The 24,666-nt window shown below is 42.7% G+C and overlaps 1 protein-coding gene across 3 annotated transcripts in view; it reads right to left on the bottom strand.

Annotated features, from left to right (window-relative positions):
- Positions 1-19,018, bottom strand: part of Pde4b (phosphodiesterase 4B) — a 526,974-nt gene extending 507,956 nt beyond the window's left edge. For 2 of the 3 annotated variants that reach the window (XM_075946591.1, XM_075946592.1), the window contains exon 1: positions 18,707-19,009. The gene's annotated coding sequence lies outside the window, so the exon portion shown is untranslated. Of the gene's footprint in view, positions 1-18,706 lie in introns of all 3 variants that reach the window. The other variant, XM_075946584.1, reaches the window with a different exon arrangement.
- Positions 19,019-24,666: the final 5,648 nt, after the last annotated feature.

The raw sequence follows: 24,666 nt of genomic DNA, 5'->3' as shown, positions 1-24,666 counted from the left end.
ACGTCCCATACCTTTTGGTGTACAAACTGAACATCCTCCTCCCTTATAGTTTGTTGGTGCCAACTCTATGCATTAAAGAGTTGGTCTTCCTAAATAGCTATGGGAAGGCAGAAGAACATTTGTAGAGTAAAGCCTAGTGGGAGGTCTTAGAAAGTAGGACTGTAGGAACTATCTCTCACCCCACTGACTGGCTTGTGATGTGAATCTTTTGTTCTGACACAACCTCACTCCCTGTGTTATCTGACACCTTCACCAGAGACCTTAAACCCAATCCTGGATCTTCAGAGCCATGAGCTGAATAAACCTTTTCCCTCTGTAAGCTAAGTGCCTCTGGTAATTCATCACAGCACTGTGACGCTACCATGGTAACCGGCACTCCTAACACTTAGCACATCCTCCTGAACTCCCTCCACAGGCTTCTCTCCCCCTTTCCCTAATTTCTTCATAGTTCTCATACTCCTGTTGTATTTCTAAATGTATTTAGTACTGCCTGTCAAGTGTCCACAGAAACATCGGGATCCTTATCCTGGCCAAACAGGTTTTAGTTTCTGGACCAACTAGGATTGGCTGGGACCTTCGGAAAGTGTCTTATAGGCAAATGAAAGGGAGCTGGGACAGAGAGTAACTGCTGACTTTGAGTGTGTGCTTCCATAAGGGACTTTAGAGTAGAGTTCCCTAGCCAGTATGCCTCTCTATGTAGAGTTTTGCAAGAGACTAAGCCAGCCAAGTATGCCCCAAAATGTGGAAATTTTTTTGACCCACTTAGAACAGAAAGGCCCTCAAAGTTACCCTGGCATTTTGCTATCCTAGGCATTCAGCACCACAGACACGTGGTTAAAATCTACATGACTACAGCCACAGAGGCTTAGAAGAGATCTGTTCAACTTGGCCAGAGACCAGGGGATGCAGCAGAAAGTGATAAATGTGACCTCCTAGCAATTAATTCAATTCAGGTGTGGCAGGACAAAGGTTCATACCTGAAGGAAGGGGTCTAGTGGTGGGGGGGGGGGGATGAAATCAAGACGATAACTGTTGGGAAGAAATCTAGGAACCTAGAAAAGAAATTCTTAAAACAGAAGCTAAAGCTGAGCGTGAAACCCAAGGATGAGTCAGAGGAACTCCAGCAAAAGGTCAGCTCTGGGGAAGGAAGCTAGTGATGCCAAACCAGCAGAAGGCTGCGAGCCGAGACCAGGGAGGAGGCAGCTCCCCTGACACCAAGGCCAACAGAGGCTCTCTCCACAGAGCCATCCAAAGCATAAGAATCATTTTACAGAATAAAGTTCCTGATTAATACACCATAAAACCCTAAGTGATCCCTTCATCATCTCATTCAGAGCAGTGGCCCTTGATTTCCGTTCAGTTTTGCTTTTCTACTTCCTTTCCTTGCTCCTGTGTGCTTTATCAATTTTTATGCAGTTTTGAAATTTCATTATAAAAATGGCAGTTTTTAAGTTTTGGTTTTTATTTTTTACATATTAAGTTTATAAAGATTGTTTTTATTGAGCTATGTATTTTTTCACTCCTCTGCCTTCCTCTCCTTTCCCCTTCTACCCTCTCCCAAGGTCCCCATATTCCCAATTTACTCAGGAGATCTTGTCTTTTTCTACTTCCCATGTACATTAGATCTATGTATGTATTTCTTAGGGTCCTCTTTGTTGTCTAGGTTCTCTGGGATTATGATTGTAAGATGGCTTTTCTTTGCTTTATGTCTAAAAGCCACTTATGAGTATATATTTGTCTTTGTGGGTCTGGGTTACCTCAGTCAACATGATGTTTTCTAGATCCATCCATTTGCCTGCAGATTTCAAGATGTCATTATTTTTTATCGCTGTGTAGTGCTCCACTGTGTGACTATACCACATTTTCCTTATCCATTCTTTGGTCAAGGGGCATTTAGGTTGTTTCCAGGTTCAGGCTATGACAAACAATGCTGCTATGAACATAGTTGAGCACATGTCTTTGTGGCACAATTGAGCATCCTTTGGGTATATACCTAAAAGTGGTATTGCTGGATCTTGAGGAAGGTTGTTTCCTAATTTTCTCAGAAATTGCCATACTGATATCCAAAATGACTGTACAAGTTTTCGCTACCACCTGCAATGGAAGAGTGTTTCCTTTACCCCCAACCTCTCCAGCATAAGCTGTCATCAGTGTTTTTGTTCTTGGCCATTCTTACAGGTGTAAGATGGAATCTCAGAGTTGTTTTGATTTACATTTCTCTGATGGCTAACGATCTTGAGTATTTCCTTAAGTGTCTTTCAGCCAAAAAAAATGGCAGTTTTTAAGTTACATCAGATAGCCAAAATTTTTTTTTGCCTAGCCTGGCTATGATCAGTGTATGCAGTATCACAGAAGGGGAAATTTAAATGATTATATTACCATTAATATAAACACAACTTGCATTTCTAGGATCTCTCCCTTAACTTTTTGGCCACATGGCACGCACTATGCTAGGTACCATGAATACTCACTTGTGACTTCCTGATGAAATCCCTAAGAGGGATTATTAGCCCCAAATAGGTGAGAAACGCAATGCTGGAAGAGATCAAAACCTTTCCCAAGACTCTATGGCAAGCAGTAATAAACGGCAGGGATGAGGTGAAACCTATGATCCATCTGATCCCAAAGCCTGCCACCTTACGAAGCGTATTTGGCAAACTCTGGAGGTACTTCTGTTAGCACAACTTGAGTGAGGTGTGGAAGGTGCTACTGGCATCCTCTTGGTAGAGGACACATGGCTGCTTCTCTGCCCAAGCAGGAATTGTTCTCAATATGTCAGTGGGGTCAAAGGTGAAAAGCATTTAGCAGAATGCTAAAAGGCCGTGAGTAGGCTCTCCATAGTAAAGCTCTACACACACGAAAGGTGTACTTAGGTGTCAAAAGAACTAAAAGGAAACACTTGCAAAAATAACTATTTAGAATATAATATTTTAAGGAGCTCTCTAAGCCAATGGAGTTTTCAAAGCAGGCTTTGAAGAGAAATGGCCCTAGGTTTTGATCCCAGTTGCAAGAGAAGCCAAAACATTTTCTTTGACTCTGTGAACCACTCAGTTTCCTCACCTTTAAAACTTTCAAACAAAATTCAGCATATCTGCTCATAGCAAAGATTGTATGAAGGTATATATGTGTCTGGAACATTTAAACTCAATCATTTTTTAAAAAAATATCGAGACTGAAAAAGTAATATGAACTCATGCAAATCACTTGATCTTCCTCCATGCCTGGGCTCTTCAAAATAAATACCATGTTTTCATCGCGGGGTTATAGTAAGAATTCTGCATGGAAGCATTTTAAAGCATTAACAACTTGGCTGACACTTGGAGGGTTCCCAATAAATATTATTTACATAATATCCAGAAGTAAACAATGCTGAGTCTCTCTAGAGGCATTATGGTTAAAAATAAGTACTGCAGGTTGCCTTTGTGAGAGCCTAGCAGAAAGTGTGGACTCAGGTGCCCTGGAATACTCCAAAACCTATTACTACATTTGGGTGAAGCCCTGCCATTACGCTTGTAAAGGAAGCTATCCACACCACTTCCTGCCCACCCCCTGGTGCCAGCTCTCAGCAAGCATCCTCCGCTGGCTCAGGAATGTCAGGATGACTTACCCAGACTGAATGAGAGTACAGCCTTTGGCCGCAGTTACTGAAAGAATAAAAATTGAATTCTTGAGCTACGGTCTTAAATGCATTTTATGAACACCAGAATGTTCCACGGCCGTAACTATGCATAAATGAACAGAGCGCACGCCCCGGTATATCAGAAGGCATTCACCGTGCTACCAGAAGAATGACTGTTAATGACGACTTGAGAACCGTCTCTGAAAAGGGATGGCTTACCAGGCAGGAATAGCAGAGAAGTTACTCATTTAGAAAATGACTTCCTGGACAAGACGGATTATACCTAAGAATATAATTAATTGTACTTCAGAGAATGCTATTTAAATTTCAATGAGCATAATTAGAAACCACCCAACCTCAAGCTACTAACGCTAAGATTCCTTGCTGCGTGTTTAAAATCCCTTCTCAGCAGCTATAAGCAGGCGTTAGATTCCCTTGTACATTCCAACAGTTCAAATTGGCATAACGTCTCTCACAGGTGACTTTGCTACTCTGAATGGCTTAACGAGTGTGTTTATTTCTCTTCTTGATGCCACATCTTTGTCATTTGCCACAGAAGATATCTCATGGCAAACCTATCTACTGCACTTTCTTAGTTCATTTTGCATTTCCATATGCTAAATACCTATCCATACAGCACATGGCATAATGAAAAACCAATAGGTCACATGTTATGACCTATACATGTTCGAAAGTTCTAACCTATCTGTCAAAAAAAAATGTTACTTCTTAAGTTGTCTCTTTCTGTGAAATAACGAGTGGTAATCCTGCAAGAGAAACATTCAACCGAGTCCATGAACTTCCTAAACTCAAATCAGTCCCGGTGGCAAAGGTTCTGGCTTTTATCAGGCACGTGTTGAATCAACACATCAAATGCACGCAGAAGTCAGCAATAAAACATTCCACATCGTCCCGACCTGTTTTTGATAATTTCCCTAAAACAAGACATCTATCACACCTCACCAAGCCAAGACCCCAAAGATTCCAGAGGTTCCTAATCACTGTGAAAGTAAAGAACGCAGAACTCACATTCTAAGCACACCCAGAATCCATAGTGGGACTTTGGTCCGCTTTTCAAGTGTGTCTTTCTGGTCCTTCCCTATATGGGAAGTTATGGAGAGTTCCTATTTCCTCTCCAAACCCCACACCCCGCAATTATCTATGCTCTTCTTCAGGTTTAGAAGGTCCTTTCTCTGACCTCTACTGATGCAAAGAACACATAAGCCCCTGCTTGTTGCCCTTAGGTTACAGAGTCTATGAATCAGGGAGAATCATACTTTCTGGAAGCTGTGCCTCCATCTTGACACAGATACAGTAGTCAAAGTAACCATAAGTGCAGTTCCTGGAAGGATCCAGACACTTAGGTAAGGCAATGAAAAGGATATCTGTGGGGATAGAGTGCCACGCACCACGCCCCCGTGTCTGCGCTCGGTGCGCTTGAACCCAGTTACAGAGCTTCGGGCAAGGGGCTGGTGGTTAAAATACACAGACACACACAGACAGAGAGACAGCGACACGGGTCATCCTTGAATTCCCAAGAATGCCCCCTTTATTGTGTTCAGGGGCAGATTATATAGAGATAGCCATGCCCCAGCCAAACCCACCAGAAACCACTCTCCTGCCATCAGGAACTCCTGAAGGTCTCGTGCTCAGGGCAGCTGTAGGCACTCAGATCAGGGGATTGCAAGAAATTCAGGATCTGGGGTCTCACTGCTCCCAACAATAAAGTACAAAAACCACGGAGTTCACCAGCCTTCCTTATATTCCAAAGCGGTGACTACTCATCCCCCTGCCAGCCAGATGCTGGCCACTGCCACCAACCAAGGTGCCATTCCAAACCACACTATTCACACTGTCCTTGGGCCGATTCTCACTCCAAGGGTAACATTTCAAATTAAGAAATATTTCAGAGTCCCTTGAACTCAACAAAAATAAGCTGAAAACGGCCAAGAGATTTAATTGGCCAAGGCAAAAATATCCAGGATTACCAGAAAGTAGGGGAGTGATCTCTCTGGTGGATGCCTGATGACAATATACATTGGCCCAATCTTTTTATAATGACACGTGACGCAAAAAAGGTTTTACACGTGTGTAGCTCTTAACGCTGCAATTTTAAGCATTGGCATTAGGATGCTTACTAAGGCATTGGAAAACTGCAAACATTAAACACAGGAGCAGTTGGAGTAGTCATCATCAAAGAAGGAGCTATAAAAAATGTAAACAAAAATATATAAATGAAAGTCCATATGATCCTTCACAGAATCGCTGCAAGTCTACATTTGTAATCAATTTTGAGTGAAAAATCAAGTTCTGGAGCTGCATGCATGACTTCACTTGAGTCTCTGCAAAGGGATAGTAGCAGAAGTATCCCCACTATTCGCAGGCACAGTTTGCTGAGGTGCAAGGGAAGCCTCAGAGCAAACTATGGTTCTCTCCACGTTTCCATCACCTTCCAGCAGGGCTGCAATTCTTGCTGCACAGCCAGGCTCTGGAGGGATCTTGTGCTTTCTGTTTCACTTTGAGAACATTTAAATGCTTCCTTCCCTTGCAATTAAGGTTTATAGTAAAGGAGTAAGAAACTTCATTTTTAAAAGATGATCAATTTGGGTCCTAAGTGCATGTAGAATTTCCATATGATTGGAGATTTAAAATGGGGCTACATCAGAAAATAGGATGTTACACCTGCCGCTAGGAACAGAGCAGAGGCATGGTGGGTGGCCTGGTCTGCCCAGTCATCAAAATTTGCAGAATCAATGCTGGTTTGGCTGGAAGAGAAAGCAAAAGGCAATAGTGGGGTGTTTCTACACCTAGACGTCACACCCTTGTGCAGAAGGAATGAGATCCGTGGCAGAGCACGCCTGTTTAAGAACACCCACCGAGGAGAGTCTACAAAGCAAGCCTGATCAACGTAAGAGCTAAGGGTCTTTTCAGGACTGGAACCCTTGCTGGCACATTAAAGTGGATCTGCATGAATAAGCACGTGTATGAATGGCTTGAGATTGAGATGAGAGGGATTTTGAATGTGAATTTTAAAACTCTGAATAATGAATACATTTGAAGAATAATTCAACTAATTTGCTTTACTGCGTTCTTTATACAGTCATAGGAGACACACGAATGAAACCGCTCATATTTACTTAGGTTGAAAGAAATTCTATCAATAAAATTGAAATTAATTTCCTAAGGACCAGGAAATAGTATACAGTTCATCTGTAATATTGTCTTAATAATAATACATAAAATAATGGTGTATTTTAGATTGAAAGAATATTAGATCAGATGGAATTTAGTCATTGGAGCTCTAAGAAGACAGCAGAAGGAACATTTCATATTTCATTGACTCTAGTACTTTCTATTATTGCTACGTCTTTATCCCATCAGACACCTTCATTTTATAATCAAGTCATGAATGCCAGTTGACTATTGAAGGCACAATGGAATTAAGCTGTATTCTGTTTTTCTGATTTGAAATGCTAAAGTGTAGGGAGAATTCACTTGAGAATTGATACAATAGCCAGTACACACAAAAAAAAGTTCCCAGTGTTCTGAAGACAATCAGAGGCCAATACAACCACCAAGAAATGAAATGTCAATGAAATGAAAATGTCAGAATTTTGGTAATATGATAATACTATGTTTTCAGATTGAAAACATCACACTTAAAGGATCAAGATTTTAAATAGTAGAAAATTATTAGTGGCTACACAGACAAATATTCAAAAATTACTTCAAAATTCAGAAGTGAATGACTCTCTACATCCAGAAAAGCTATCCATCAGACATAAAGCCCAAGGAAGATAATTTTAGTTGTAAAACATTTCAAAAGTTTTACCCTGAACACATTCCTTCTTATAAAGGTTTAAATTATGCACCATCTAGCAGTAGAGAAGATTAAACAAAGGGGAAGCTACAGACGTCGGGACAGAAGGGATCTGGCATAACGAAGAGGTTATGAAATCCATAGCGTGGTTATCCTAAACAAGGTATTAGCCCCCACCAAACCTATTTCGTCTTCTCTCGACACAGCCAGACAAAAACTCCAAGCCACACTTTCAATTGGAGTTTCATCATAAGACAGGGAAACCCAAGCAATGAAACAATGAGATTTAAGTGGTAGGGATGTATGCTTCTCTCGGGAATAGACAATCACATCCTCTTATCTTTTGTGCCCCAGCTAGAGGCAAGCACGCTAACTTTAAAACCCATAGACCGAAACTAGAACTGTCTCTAATACACGTCCCTGAATGACTGCAAGCAACAAAGCGTGTTCACCCCATTGAGGCAAAATGGCAGCCCAGGGCTCCCATGTTCCTCACCCAACCCACTCCAAACAGTTTCATATCATCACCTGACAGCAAGAAAAGATCTCTGTGGGACATCGTAGATGTAAAGGCTTCATGTGGAAAAAACAACGGGACCTTTTTAGTGCAGTTTGGCCGCCCCAGCTCTCCACTGCTCGCCTTTATCTCTCTCCTACCTTCTGCTAAGAGTTCTTCCTTCTCTATTTGTAACTGCTACCAGGAAGGGTGGGGCTAGGCTAGGGTACATTTCATCCCGTTCTAAGCACCTCACTGAATTTGACTTTCCTCTTCATTTTCATAAGGCAGTCCAGAAAATTAGACAATGTATTGCAGAGATCAAAAGGAACACAAGAGATCAAAGCCAAGGAAACGGGTCTGTGTGTAAAGTGCTCGTCACAGATGCATGAGAACTTGGATTTGAAAACCCAGAAGCCACATAAATCTCACACAGTAGCACACACCTAGAATTCCAGTGCACCTCAGCCCAGATGGGAAGCAGAAAAAGGAGAATCCTTGCTAACTTGGAGTATGTAGCACCAACAACAAAGAGACCACGTCTCGGGGTGGAAGGCAAGTCCCAACCCCTGAAGGTGTCCTCTCACCTCCACATACATGCGTAACACACATGTGCATGTACATGCACGCACACGCATGCACGCACACACACACATACACACACACACACACCGAGATGAACAATCCAATTTACAAAGTATGACTTTGCCTCATTAACAGACCAGCTTTGCTCCATTTTAGCTACTGTATCTAGCATCTGCCACTTATGAAATCACTCCCAAACATTTATCTTCAAGAAATTGCTCAAGGCAATAAGACAGAGAAAAGCAGTGTCCCTTCCATAGTCCTGTTTCCTGACCACTTTCACATGTCAACTTTACGGCTTCCTGTTCATCATCTAAAACCTGACATGAGGAGGAGGCATTGCTCTCCCACAAAGGTACAACTTTTACCATGACCTTGCTGGCCAAGCACCTTAATGACTTTAAATCTTGGATGTCTAATGAATTTAAAGAATGTTTTATTGGGGGCTGAAAAGCTGCCACAGTGGTTAACAGCATGCGCTGTTCTTGCAGAAGTCTCAAGTTCTGTTCCCAGCATCCACTATGGGGAGTTCACAACTACCTGTAAGACTAGCTGCAGGGGATGTAATGCCCTCTGCTGGCCTTTGTGGGTATCTGCATTTATGTCTAAAACTCATACATGGATATACACACACACATACACATAATTAAAAATAGATGTTTTTCTTTTCTTTAACGACGCCACATCACACAGAGGAAGTGATGCGACTATTAGAAGCTCTTTTCTCGGTTTAATATTCACCGCCACTATGATTGCTATTTGGAGAAGAGTTTTCTCATTAACAACCATTTAAGAAACCAAAACTATTTCTGACATCTGGGTAAGCCTATTGCTATATTGTATCATTCCACAAAGCGCCATTCTCTTTCCCTCACAACGCCATTCCTGTGAGAACCCACTGCAAAGACAAACGTTGTGCTGCTGTGTAACTCACCTCCACAAACCCCACTGCAAACCCTGGGTTATGAAACTCACATTTGAAAATTATCATCCATCTTCTTGTTTACACATGTATGCTGCTATTTTTGGGATTTATGTAACATCCTGCGGAGCAAACTAATGCACTTCACATCCATTATTTCATTTCTCTCATAATAGCCCTCTGAACTGTGGTGAGAATTGTTGCCTCATCCCATTTTAATGGGAAAAATTTAACCAAAAACCTCTATTATACTTCTTGATGGGAATAAACAGCTCCTACATTAATTGGAAAATAAAACCCTCAATGATTTGGGTCTTTTCACCAATACCCTACATGCGAATAGCAAAGTAGACCCATTTGGATTCCGTGAATTTTATTCTTTTTCATGGTAAGCATCTGCTCTTAGGTATTAATTCTACATAATATTAAAAAATAAATCAAAGTCCACAGATATAAACTTGAAGACAAAAGGACAGTGTTTCATAAGCACCTAGCGCATAACATGGTCAGCGTCTTATTTCTCAGAAAACCATAGTTACGTGTGGCAACAATTACAGGAAATAAATTGATTTTTCTTCCTTTGCCATGGACTAAATGGATATCCTTTCTTACTGTCTAATGCCCCCCTAAAGTACTTCTTTGTTTTATAAAAGAATAAAGCCAGAAGGAAACCTACATTAACTGATAAAGAGGGCAACCAACCTTGCTAGATGTTTTTCTTAAGCCAAATGGGGAACACATTTTTTTCCCCAGGGCTCATTAGTATGCTCCAGCTGTATCCGCATCTTACCAAAGTTAAAGCTAAGTAGGAGGTGTGACTTACAGAAATAGAGTTTCCCTCTTAAAGTTTCGCCCATTGAATAAAATGTGAAGACTCTGCCTGGTAATACAAAACAGAAACTCTTCGTTTCTCACGCTATTCTTTAAGCAATGGAATTGAAATCTTTACAAATTATCCAAAGTTTTCACACCTAAACATCTTCAAGATGAGAATATTTATACAAATTAACCAACTTTTATAATCTAATATGGGTAATTATGAAGGTCTGTAGACATTAATTTTATCCTTCGGAAATATAAAATGTAAAATTGTAGCAATTTATATATCCAGGTGAGAATAATAGAAAACTTAACAATTCGTAGATAAAACCTTTAAGAGGTTTCATTTTCTCCTGGAAAGTTATGTCTGGAGGCAGACAAGGCTGAGCTGACATCTCTTCTCTAAGACTCGCCTCGGATCTAAGCTTTATATATTTTTCTCCATCATTCTCAGCATATGGATCTATGTCTAATGGTTGCAAGATGACGGCTCATCAATCATAATAAAGTCAGCAATGCTTAACGGAAAGTAATAAAGTTCTGGGACCTCTGGGTGCTTGAGATGCCTGTCTTTTGTTCAGACCATCTAATCCTTGTCATTGGAGACGCTGCCAGCTTCAAGGGAGGCTGGGAAGTTGGATAAAGTTATCGTTTCCTACTTTTGCGGTAGAAGAAGATGAAGGTAAAATTGTGTGAAAGAAGAGTCCATCTGCAGCAACTGCCGTACTTCCAACCCAATTCAAGCTAATGCCTTCTAAAGTTTTACCACCATTGTCGTTATCATGGGCAGCACTAACTGTGTTCCCCTGAATGGTCCATCATGTTGTCGGGTGGATGGATTTACACATCTCTTATTAATGCAAAGTTTGGATCACCTCAAAATATTGTGCTAACCTCAAATTTTAAAAATAATTTCCCAGACAATTTTTCTCATGAGTAATATTTAATTCCATAGAACTATTTCAAGATTCCCTTAATAGCTTGGCCACTAACACTAGAAAGAGCCTGAGAGATTAGTATGATCTCGTCTTGTTTTGTACCTGGGCCCACACATGCCGGCGATTACTATCATCTCAATAATAAACTCAGGACTTACAAATCTTAGTTCTCACTCGGAACATTTGGAAAAGAAAGGACTGTAGTGAGAGGGCTTCATTTTATGATTTATGATTGTTTTCAGACACTCTTCCCTTTTTGGCGTTGGGTTTTTTGATCTGGGACAAATCATGACCATGCACAAGCTATCTCTTCTGGAGGAGTTCTAGTAGGTTACAGGCCAGTCAACGAGCGCACCCTTTAAGCATAGGCAGGCAACCTCTGAAGTAATCGGAACTGCTTTAACAATTACTGCTCTTCCATCTTAACCTCTGAATTCAGAAACAATTATGCTTCTGCGGTTATAATTACCTGGATGCACAGTGGAATGAAGGCACGGGTAGGGTTTTCTTCTCCCCCTCGGAAAATGTTCCAGTAAAGACAGTAGGATCACTCTGTGCTTTCTCAGTTCCTATCATTTGATGTACTAGAGAACAGTCTCAGAGGGACACTCTTCTCTGTGCAGTAAGAGAGTGACAGCGAAGCAAACAGGAGCAGATCAAAGAGCTATCCAAGGAGTCCTAAGATGTGTGTGTGTGTGTGTGTGTGTGTGTGTCTTCCCATGTATATGGGGGAAGAGAAAACAAGCATTGTGGGTTGAGTCGCCTGTTTGTGTTTCCCACTGTCAGTCTGTTTGAACATCTGTTAGTCCTGCAACATCCTTCTCACCTACTGGCTCTCAAGAACCTGCCAGGAAAACATATCCTTCAGTGTTCTGTGTACCAGTGCACTATGCTCGGGGCAATTGCCACTGTCCTCAGGCCTGCAAGAGTGGCTGGGATAATAAAAATGAAGGATTAAACCTAAGTCGTTCTGCCCAGCGAAGATGACCCTGAGTTAGCACACGAGGATAACAAAAGCCTGTATCTAGAAATCTTCCCTAAGAATTCATCAATCCTCCTATTAGATACAAGTTGGGGCTACACGCTCATTTTTCTAGGTAACAAGCCTGTATGTTTTGCAAATTTCAAAATATGCCTGTTACTAAAAAGAAAAATCACTTTTGGAAGTGTGCCTTCTTCTCAGAAAGGGGTGCTAAGGCATCAGACCTCCCTGTGAACATCGCGGCTCCTCAGAAGCCCATGCTGAGGAAAGGAAAGGATACATTGGAAACAGTAAAACCTCAGAGCCAGCAAGCCCAGTTGCTGGTGAACACAAGCTGCTCTGATTCCCTTTCCACATCTCAAGGTCTCCATGTCCTGAGGTGTAAAACAACAGTTGACTTCTGAGATCACTTTCAGCTCTGAGAAATACCATGATTCTGAGTGCCAGCCCTGAGAGAGAAACCAAGAAACCAACAGCCGGGAACCTGGAATCTTTTCTTTAATCCCTTTGACATCAGCAAGTACTTATGCAAATAATCATATTTTCCTCTAAGATTTAAAGTGTCCCTGCATAAAGGGTTCTTTTAGCTCTTCCCACAGAGGTGGCAAAAGATTAAAAGGACTGATATTTTTCAAATGCTTAAACATAACTCGGAGAAAATAGCATGCCCAGGTTTTTTGTCTAGGGTTTCAGTGGTAGAATGGGGCTGGGTACTACAATCTCCACCTGCAGGAGTAGGAGTTAACTTCCATGGGAATTTTAAATCGGGGTTTCGATAATTTCTCTACAACAAATACAGGTCACGTGGAAATACAGCCCAATAGTATTTTCAATTACATTAATGGATAACGTGGCTAAGGATTTAAGCTGTCGAAAGAGCACATACCCCAGTGCAGACACGACAGTGAACATGCATCTCTCTTTGCCTCCTCCACTAGGCACACCTGGAATCCCGGAAGTGATACCAGAGCCTCAGAACAGTGGGAAGAGGCTAGAGGACTGTCTGGTGGCTTCTGGTCATAGGGACAATACAGCAGTGGGGTTCACAGGTACAAAGTCTCCTAGCCCTATCCTAGCCATACATGGCGAGGGAGATTCATTCTTCCTATGTCTAAATAGGGCTGAGCTAAAAACAACAGGTAACCTTAACAGGCAAGGCAAAACCCAGACATGGGAAAGACATGGGAATCCAGTCACAGCAAGCTCCAGGGCAGGGACGCTCTTTATTCCTACAGCCTAAAACCAATATCTTTCTTCACCTGCAGGAAACATGCAGCCTGTGCTGGGGAGGTTCCTGGTACCTCAGCATGTGGTGGCAGCAGAATTTAGAGGAAAGTCTAGATGCACCAAGCAAAGCAGGCAGACCATAAGCCATTAGGGGTGAAACTGTCACTGTTGCCCTGCAAAAATGGAGCCAAGCCTGCATGCTAAACATAAAGAGAATAACTACCTGCCATAATGCAATATTTAAGGAGGATTCAGAGCCTCCTAACATAATAGCAAAAAGCAGGGGGTGGAGAGGAGCTCTCCTGTGTAGTCACAACCGGAATGCCAAAGATTAACTGACACCAGCTCTGTGCCTTCCATGGAGGAAGGCTATGCTTTATGGAAGGAACTATGAGGCTATCAAGGTTCTAGCAGTTGCCACTACTGGGTGAGCAATCCCAGAAGAATTTCAAGTCAGAGAACAATCTGACGGGACTTACAAATTATTACAGTGTAATTTTAAGAAATAAAGTAGGATTAGAATCCATCATAACAGGAGCCAGGCCGTGGTGGTGCATGCCTTTAATCTCACCACTCGGGAGGCAGAGGCAGGCAGATCTATGTGAGTTTGAGACCAGCCTGGTCTACAGAACAAGTGCCAGGACAGGCTCCAAAGCTACACAGCGAAACCCTGCCTAAAACAAACAAACAAACAACCCCCCCAAAAAAACAAAAAGAAAAAACACAGAAAATCTAAGGAGAAGCAAGCAACTTTGAAAAGATCAGACAGCATTTCTAACCATGAGAAAATAAATCAATTCAAGGAACAACTTAATCAATAAATAAGACATCAATAAAGACAGGAACACCTATGGAATGCCTCTGGACAGCCACCCAAAGATCTTTCAGATTATCTGTAATTGGAGAGTAATACAGAGGTGACAGCTATGACAGATGAAAAGGGAAGGTCCAAGATGAGTGCAGCAGAATTTTCACGGACAGCAAAAGGATGGAGGAGGCAAGGCAAAATAGGCTCGGATATGCCATGGATTCTTAGTAAGAAACACAGGAATCCTCTGATTAAATGAGCACACAAAAGCCCAAGAAGCAACAGTAAAAACCAGCCCACACGTGAACACACTACAGTGAAACAGTAAAGCACCGGGAACAAAGAACACGCCAGGGACCAACTTCTCAACACTAGTGGCTGGGAAGCTGGGTCTTCAAAGTAATGAGGAAAGCAATTGTCAGTTCTGGATTCTCCTCCCGGATGCTCTATGATTAAAGCACTGGAACGAGACACGGTTCCAAACAAGCAAAAGGGACTCGGAGATTTCTGTCATCATGAGGAACAGAAATCCAAAGGAAGAAGAGAAATACAGGAAGCACAGGAGATATAGCTCAAGTTAAGTAAGCACTGACTGCAAAAGCAATCAAGAGAGCCAATTATATAAAGATGACATGCTGTATAAAAATACGGTAGAACTACTTTGCTAAAGAATTTTGAGATAGGATGAGTACCAAGACGATACAATTATGAGGTCTTTACGTAGTTCTAGAAAATAGAAATTTTCATTGACTGTATTTAGTAAGACAAAATACGAAGCCAGGTGTGGTAACTCGCACCTTCAACCTTGGAACTTTGGAGTACTGGCAAGAGGATCTGGAGTTCAATGTCTCCCTCAGCTTCAGTGTGAGTTCAAAGCCAACCTGAGTTACATGAGACCCTGTCTCAAAAAATAAAACTAAAATATATAAAAAATAAAAGACAAAACAAAATGAAGTGTCTTTAAAACATTTTTAAAGTCACAGAAAATAGAAATGGGATATGTAATATTCAAATCAATAGACAGAAGATGGATGGAAGGAAGGAAGGAAGGAAGGACGGATCATGGAGGGATGGAAGGACAAAGAGGTGTCCTTCAGTGTCAACTGACACCACATCTATTAAAACTGGTGAAAAATGAGCACCCGCGGGGCACTTTGTCACAGATTAGTTTCTCTAGCAAGTCACCTCTGACATTAAATTCGTGTGCTGTTTCCTTAGACACTGCTCTGTTATACACATGTGAGGAAGAACTCGGATTGAAGCAGCCATGAAAAGGTGGTATAACTAAATCACAATGGAAGCCATCCCATGTGCTCCAAAGCTACAAGGCTTCCTTAAAGTTGTGCCGACACTGTGATCTTCATCTTCCCACATCCACTGGGCACTGGATATGGCTGCTCTAGAAGACAGTATGTGTGGCTGCGGACAAAGGGGTCCTCTACAACCCCATCACTCCCCGGGGTTTGCACCCACTGAAGGTATTCTCTTAAGAAGATTCTCAGAAAGCTAAATAAGGAGAACCCAAAGAAAAACACATAGGCATCCTCCTGAATATTAACCTTCATCAGGCGATGAAAGGAGACAGAGACAGAGACCCACATTGGAGCACCGGACTGAAATCTCAAGGTCCAAATCAGGAGCAGAAGGAGAGAAAGCATGAGCAAGGAACTCAGGACCGTAAGGGGTACACCCACACACTGAGACAATGGGGATGTTCTATCGGGAACTCACCAAGGCCAGCTGGCCTGGGTCTGAAAAAGCCTGGGATAAAACCGGACTCACTGAACATAGCGGACAATGAGGACTACTGAGAACTCAAGAACAATGGCAATGGGTTTCTGATCCTACTGCACGTACTGGCTTTGTAGGAGCCTAGGCAGTTTGGATGCTCACCTTACTAGAACTGGATAGAGGTGGGGGTTTCTTGGTCTTTCCACAGGTCAGGGAACCCTGATTGCTCTTTGGGCTGAGGAGGGAGGGGGACTTGATTGGGGGAGGGGGAGGGAAATGGGAGGCGGTGGCGGGGAAGAGACAGAAATCTTTAATAAATAAAGAAATTAAAAAAAAAAGAAGATTCTCAGAGGCTGAGACAGCAAGTCCTTCCCAGGAGAAGGATTTAACACATCACATTCTCCACTGTACTGCTACAGGGGACTTACAATTAGTGCTAAACGAATCCACGTGTCTGATACACAACCACCTGAAGCTTTCTCTAAATTATGCAGCTTGGGTTTCTTAGAAAAAGCAATAGGTCAGTTTCAACACTGCAATAATGTTTGTTTGTTTTTTTAATTACCAACATCTAAATCTTTTAACTCAAGACCTAGTTTATTTCTCACGAGCCAAAACAGGTAGCATAAAGAGCTAAGGGCAAACTGAAACTCTTTACTCATTCCCATTTTAAACGGATTGAAAGTCAAAACAAAAGTATCTTTCCTAAACGCATGTACACAGCACCTGTCATTGTTAAATATTGTCTCAACCTGGACAAATGACTTCAAGAACCCAAAACTATATATGGCTTACTAATTGCTCCTCAATCAAAATCAACCCTATTAGAAAAGTAAACAGGCATATCCAAGCAGGTACCCTCTATAGAAATTCATCTCGGCAAAATATGCCAAGCTAGAAATAAACTAAGAAGTCAGTCAAATGAGGAAATACAAGTAGACATGTTGCAAAATTGCTTAGCTCACAAATATGTCAGGAAAATAGGAAGGCGATGGATCTGTTTGCTAGACAGCCCAAAAGTATTAATCATACCATCTCAATTATTCTGTTCTTTTCTAATACTGCACTTGTTTTGATTTGTAAATTTACAAAATGGAATTGTTCTGTTTATAAAAATTAAAAATAATAGAAACTAGAGTAAATATGTTCCTTGCTAAGTCCTACATGTATTGATTTGAAGAGCTGACTAGGCCAATTTTACACTAAAACACATGTTTGTATTAAAAGAGATTTCTCTTTTCCTGGAATGTTAGAAGATTAATGAGGTACACGGAGCAAAATCACAACTAGATTTGCTTCCCCTGACATCATCAGCCTGCACACATTATCAGCAAGGCATGTTCACAAAATCTCCAGGTTCTTCCTCCTCGGGTCACACATAAAAACGCTGGGATCCCCAAACTGGGGGTGGGAGGCTGAAAAGTCACTGCATTAAAAAAAGTGGGTTCATCAAAAGAAAATGAAATTATGATCTACTAAAACTGCATGGACTTTTATTACTTTAATCATACATTTTAACTTAATTTGCCTTTCTCACGGTGTAGCCAGGAACTGGCAAGAGCTACGTCCAAAAGACACGTGTGCTCTATGGGACAGTTGCATCTCATGGAGATCGAATATAGGGAGGCACAAAATGCATTTCAGCTTAGCAGCATCATACACCTGTGATGTAAACCCAAGATACCTGCAATGTAATTTTTTTTAAAAATCAGTTTTGCTTTAAAATCACCCCAGGCATGCTGTGTCATGTGCATGGTGGACATCCAATTAAGAGCTACGGAGAAACCACGTCTCGATAAACAAACAAACAAAAACTTAGTCCTCCCCACCTTTCTCTTAATACTTGGTCAACACCGTGGCTTCCTTGGGCTCAGATTTTTGTGTTGAGTGTAGCACATGGAAGGCGGTGTGTGAGGAGGGAAGGAAAACAGAACTGAGAGAGGAGACCAAGCAGAAGGAAAGTGAGGTGAGGGGCAGCAGGCCTCCTGCTCCCCAGTCTTGGAGCTTCTCATGGCAGCCCAGACACCAAAGCTTGCCAAAAGTTCTGGGCACAGCTTTGGTTCTGCAGAGGCTTAGGTACGCCGGGCTTAGGGACCCAGCTATCTAGGTGTGTGGGAGCATCCTGCAGCAGCAGCCCAGCAAACTCTGGGCAGTTGGCCCCCAGGCATCACCGCCCACTGGGGCTCCCGCTCGGGGAATCCTTCTGCTTGTCCCTTGGCTGGCTCTGCTTCCCAATGACTGTCTTAAGAGGTCCAAGGTCCAAGCGGCCGAGACTGAAAGTGCCCTAGGGAAGGATCCATGGGAGGACTGGTTCCCAGGGGCGACCAGGAGGAACCTAGGCTGCCATACCGGCCTCGAGGTTCCAGAGCCCGCAGTCGATGCGGCCGCGGTGCGATGCGGCGGGAGGCGAGGCATCCTCAACCTCAGCCTGCGCTCCCGCGCCAAGCTGCCCCGTGGGCGAACCTTGGAGATCCGGGGGAGAGCGACCCGCAGCCTCATCTCAGGATACCGCGGCCACCCAGGCGGGGCCACCAGCCCGCGCTGAGAAGCTCGGGTGCCTCTCCTGTACCGCCGGACCCCGACCTCCACCGACTGAGCCCAGAGCCGCGGCTCCCCCACGCCTCTCTCTCTAGCACTGCGCGGTACCCGAAACCCAGTCGACCGGACTGGATGCTGCGGCCACCGAGGCCACCACCTGTGAGTCGCCGCAGCCGGGGCCTCTGGACGGTCGCCCTTGGCTCCTTTCCTCTCCCTCCTACCTGGCCGAGCTCCGCGGCACTCCACGCGCGCGACCGCAGAAGACTTTTGCAGAAGCTCCCTCACTGCCAGACTGCGCTCGCCGCAGCCTCCTTCCACCGCGGCTGGAGGATTACGCGCAGCCCTGCGTGCCCATCAGCCGGTGCGGACGATCCCGGGTGGAACCTCAACTCGCCGGCCCCCGCCCCCATTCATAATCCCCGCGGCCGTCTGCCACTACACGCCGCCCCCGCCCCCGCGCTCGTTCCCGCTCGCTGGCCCTGCGATGTGTCAGTGGCTCGCTGTTCATCTGCCACCCAGACGGTACCAAGGGCTCCCGCACCTCCTGGCTGCAAGAAAGGGGGATGGGTCCCCCTCCCAGGGGGTGGGCGGGTGAAGAGAGCCTGGCTTATCACTCAAAGAGCAGGTGGGAGCGCAGGAGCCCACCGCTCTCCTGTTGCACAAAGGACTCCCTAAGGGATCAGCTTTGGTTCCTGAACCAAAGGGTCATATTATTGCTGAGTTTGTGGTCCAGCAACAGCCTGAGAGAGGGTCCCATAACTTAGGGATTCATGTGACAGGGCACCAGGCTTAGCCACCTGGACCTGAATTATTGATCCTGTTTTAAGTGAAGAGATGGGCATAGTCCTGCCACTGTGTGTGTGTGTGTGTGTGTGTGTGTGTGTGTGTGTGTGTGTGTGTGTGTGTGTGTGTGTGGTCCTAATTAACCAGTCCTTTTAGTCAGAATGTAAGAGAAGGGAAACTGGCAAGGAAAAGAGGAAGCTAGCAAAAAAATGACTTCGTACCTTGAACTGCCGAACGAATTAGAGACCAGACTTTCTTGGTTAAGTTAGCAAATCTTGTAATTCATTCCCACGACCTAACAGGCATTTTGCACGGAGCACATGGTATCAGATTGGCGGTGCGAAGATGGTAGGATGGTTGAGACACGAGTTTGCCATCTAATGGGAGAAACAACCATAAACCCCCAAATGGGCAATATAAACCATCCCACTACAAAACCAACCATAAAACCCCAAATGGGCAATATAAACCATCCCACTACAAAACCAACCATAAACCCCCAAATGGGCAATATAAACCATCCCACTACAAAACCAACCATAAACCCCCAAATGGGCAATATAAACCATCCCACTACAAAACCAACCATAAACCCCCAAATGGGCAATATAAACCATCCCACTACAAAACATGCCATAACTGCCCAAGTGGAGGAATTTTTTTTTTTTTGGCATGGAAAGGGGGTCAGGAATTTAGAATCTTTCTGAACTGCCCATATTAAAGGGCATATAAAGGCTCGCCAAGGAAGCGAAACTTTCCATATTTTCCCATTGACCCAACCACACAGGACAGGGCACACCTATACCATAAGGGTGATGGGACTTTACCAACTCTCGCTGTGCATTGTTTCCTCCAACACTGTCTGCCAAGGAACACCCAGCTCTCCAGCGGCAACGCTGCCAACTGTCCAGTGGCTCTTCTCTTTTCCGGCTTTTTGCTTTGTATTATATGCCATCCGCTACATCCATTACCTTGAAATTGAGCCCAAAGTTAATAGCACAAAGGCAATGAGTCTCTGGAGAGAAGCCAAAAAACATTGCAATGTCATGGTTCTGACACAGTCTCTTTTTCTGAACTACAGTGAGAATTAATTAACTAGACTTATTAAGTATGAAGACATCATTGTCCAAAGGCACAATGAATGGGAGCCTAAAATGTGATTTAATCTAAGTAAAATAGGACCAAGTTGAGTGGCATGCTGTTCTTCACTGGAAATTAAAACTTTGAAAAAATTAATAGCTACTAAGTCTTTCAAGGTATTCCATCTTCTTCAGAAAAAAAAATTAGTCCAAACCATTCTTGTTGCAAAAAAAAAATGAAATATACTACAATCTGATCATGACGTCAGTTATTTAAACATCTTTCCTACCTCTTGCTGGAATTTATACATGCTAACAAAGGGAATGGGGAAAGATTTAAATACCATTTTCTACAAAGTTATACATGTTTACTCACAAACTCCAAAGTACTTTCAATAGTTGCCAAGAGCAGTTGCCTTTGACCAGAAGTTGCATGGAAAAGTCCTTAGGAGAAACCGCTTAAATTAACCAGCGAGGCGGTAGAAGATACAAGAAACACACACACACACACACACACACACACACACACACACACACAACTGTCTCTATCAAAAGCTGGAATAGATGAGACAGAATCCGGAGTAGGGCAGAATAATATACAAAGAGAGAGTGATGGGAAAGGGGTGCTTGGTTACCAAGGAATCCAGCAAACTTAAGCAAGTGAAAGCACCATCTCCAAAGAGGCTTAAATCAGCATGAAATGCAGAGGCTCTAGATCCTGCTTATTTTAACCATTTGCATCAAAACTAGGCATTTGGGGCTTGAGAATGTGAGAATACTAAAGTTACCTTGAAACTTAACTTCAGGAACTTTCTCCAAAGACTTTAATCACAAAAAGTAATAATCCACTCAAAAATGATTACTAGCATCGAAGAATCTGACACTAAAAGAACAACAGATGGACACACGATAGATACCAAGATATAGTAGCAAAGTTCCAGAAGAAACATCAACTCTCACCAATGGAGAGCTAGGAAATGTTCCACGGAGGCAACGCAGTTCTGACTGACGTTTATGGGACTAGGAGGATTAAATGGAGAAGAGGATGGGAACGCAGGGCAAAGAAGAGAATGTGGGGAGGGACAACTAACACTAAAAGGTCTCTAAAAATCCATGTGGAAATCTGCTACTGCAGAAGCCTTCGTGTGTGTGTGTGTGTGTGTGTGTTTGTGTGTGTGTGTGTGTGTGTGTGTGTAAGGAATTTAGATGGAGTCACCATATAATGGGGTAGACAATTCCCCAGCAACACATCTTACACCAACAAGCAAAACCTCCAGTGCCAAGAATGGATTACTTCCTGTTGAGTCATTAGCCAATGAGGTTCTTTGAGTGCCTACACACCCACCCATTGCCCAAGACTCCACGGGCTATTATTCTCCATACGATTACTCACTGTAACCCGATGGTAGGCCCTATTGGTAAAGGCAACTTACTTATGTCATCCAAAACAGAGAAATTAAAATGGTGCCTACCTAGAAGCTTCACTCCAATTGACTAGTGTTCATGGTGCTAGAAGGCACTTTATATACTACTCAAGGAGAAAAGTAACCATCATTTAACCAAACTACAAACCCTGCAGTCTACAACAGTGGCCCGCCTGCAACATATACAGCTGCAGTAGTGGCACAAATGTTATGGGAAAAAACAAACACTTTTTGATTGAATTTAAGGCCCACTCCATGAGCTGGACCCTTTACCAAACACTATTGAAATTGTCAAGAACCTGAGACTACATAGGTAATGGGCCTATATGAATACCTAATACAATTTTTCTGCTAAAAGAACATAGCAATATAATGACTCCTAATGACATATGGCTATAGTCATAGAACAGAGCATTGTTCAGCCCTCATGAAAGAAGCTTCTCCTTGCAGGAGATGCCGAGAGAGCTACAACTGGACAATGTGCAGTGATAGAGTTTGGCCCCTTCAGCACTAAATAAAATGCCTTTATCCTCAAATCCCAGGGATTTATGCAGAAGAGACCAAAAGATTGTAAAAGCCAGAAATGGTAAAAAAAAAAAAAAAAAGATAACAGTCTCTTCCATTCACAAGAAGATTGATACACAGATAAACTCACAGAGACTGTGACTACATTCACAAGACCTGTACAGGCTCAAACCAGCAAAATACCAGCACTGAGAAAGAGAAGTGGGGACAACATTCCTGTCACCCCAACCAAGAAGATGATTGCAGTTGGCACCTGTTAGGAAAGGGAATGCCAGTTTTCTCCAGTGGAATAACACTGGATATATCAACCATGCTCCAGGGTAAGCCCAATACCCGGAAGTAGTAGACACAAAACAGCCTCTCCCCACATCTCTCTGTGTGTATGTGTGTATGTATGTATGTATGCACACTCTTGTGTGTTTATGTGTGTGCGCGCGCATGCCAAAGCATTGAAGAAAAAATAGTCAAGACATCATAATTTTTTTAATCAATAAGATCTAGGTCTTCAGGGAACGATGATTTCTCACAAGTATACTTCCAGTAGTGTGTTGTGAAGTTGCTTTTTCTTTTAAAATCAGGTTATATTATTTGTGTATGTAACTCTTTGTACTATAGGTGTAAGAGAGATCAAAACCTTGCATGACTATCTGCTTCCCCAAATAGAAACTCGGGTGAGAGAATGGGTGGATAAAATGAGATAATATTAAAAAATAATAAGAAAAAGAAAGAAACTGTCACAGAAATGAAAATAACATCAGAAACAACCCCAAAGGCATGGGACATCAAAGACAGATGTGAAAGTGACTAAAGTTAAATAAAAATAAACAGGAATAGTTCCTAAGTGCTATGAAAGTGTTGTCTTCTTCTATTAAAACACAGCACAGAACCACAGCACACATGAGTAGCATCTGTGAGAACAAGTCTTACTGCTAAACCAGTAAAAAGAGCTTCCATTCTTGAAACTGCAGGAAAAAGACTTGAACCAACATGATGAAAGCAAACCCACGTAGTAGAAAGCAGTGATCCATAAGGGTTGAGCCAAGACATGTACAACAAATCATTGAATATTTTTCAGATCCTTCTCATTTTTATCATGTTAAGTTTCTATATTTTGAACATAAAGGAAACATCCTAAAGCTAAAAAGAGAAAAGATAAATTGTAAGGGAAAAAAAATCAATCCAGTTTTCTTTGAGGCACCATTCAGCGCCTAATGCCAATGAGACTATACAAGACTGTCTCGAGGAAAGACCACAGAATTCAAAGGAGCATCCAGAACATCCAGAACAAACTGCTCATCGGACACGAAGGGCCAGTCTAAAACATTCTAAGTCAAAGAAAAGTTCTTGCACTTGAGGAAGAAACCGGGGATAGCTTTCTCCGAAGAACTGCCGGTGAACAGTGAGCATGCACCTTACTCCAGAAGTAAGAATGTAAAAATATGAATGACATCATGTGTAGGCTCTCAGAGCCTGGAAATGGCATGAGTCTCAGAACTCCGGAGGAAATGACAAAGGTGCTGTACTTATAGTTAGCTCACTGGCTGACTCATCTGGAGTCGCTGAGACTGGTGGTGTCATTTAAGGCTGGCATAGAGGTGGTAGACTAAGCTTCTGTAATAATATGATAAACCCGAAGAAATTTAACTTTTAAACAAAACACTATCTGGATGAAATGCAGTGTAGAGAATGTATGTCAAGCCGGGCGGTGGTGATGCACGCCTTTAATCCCAGCACTTGGGAGGCAGAGGCAGGCGGATCTCTGTGAGTTCGAGACCAGCCTGGTCTACAAGAACTAGTTCCAGGACAGGCTCCAAAAACCACAGAGAAACCCTGTCTCGAAAAACCAAGAGAGAGAGAGAGAGAGAGAGAGAGAGAGAGAGAGAGAGAGAGAGAGAGAGAGAATGTATGTCAGTTATCATGGTTTATAACTAATAGCTGTGTGTAAAATAAGAGCACTTGACTATTATATGAAGATAAAAAGTACAGGTATGTCACAGACACCCAAAGTGACCAACATCCATGCATCAAATCAGAAAGATATGATGCAAAGAAATAAGGGATCGTGTGTAATGATCTGCAATCATCACTATACAAAGCGAAAGATGAATCGAAAATCAAAACAGCCGAAGTACTTCCACTTGGAAATTATAAACAGAAACTTTTTGCTGATTCCCAGGAACAAAATTAGCAACTTCTAGAATCGTGATATGTGAAAACACAATCATAAATGTGCCGTGCCAATTTACCTCAGTGAATAAGTTTCACACACCTGAAACGTTAGAAAGCGAATTGCTACATAAACAGAAGGAAAAGAGAAGAAATGAGATAAACAGTTTAGAGGGCTTGATACCTGAGTGAGAAAAGGAAGGC

The sequence above is a fragment of the Microtus pennsylvanicus genome, chromosome 13 (assembly GCF_037038515.1).
Source record: "Microtus pennsylvanicus isolate mMicPen1 chromosome 13, mMicPen1.hap1, whole genome shotgun sequence".
NCBI classification, from domain to species: Eukaryota; Metazoa; Chordata; class Mammalia; order Rodentia; family Cricetidae; genus Microtus; species Microtus pennsylvanicus.
The sequence above is the reverse complement of the archived record's forward strand: the minus strand, read 5'-3'. Positions and strand labels throughout refer to the sequence as shown.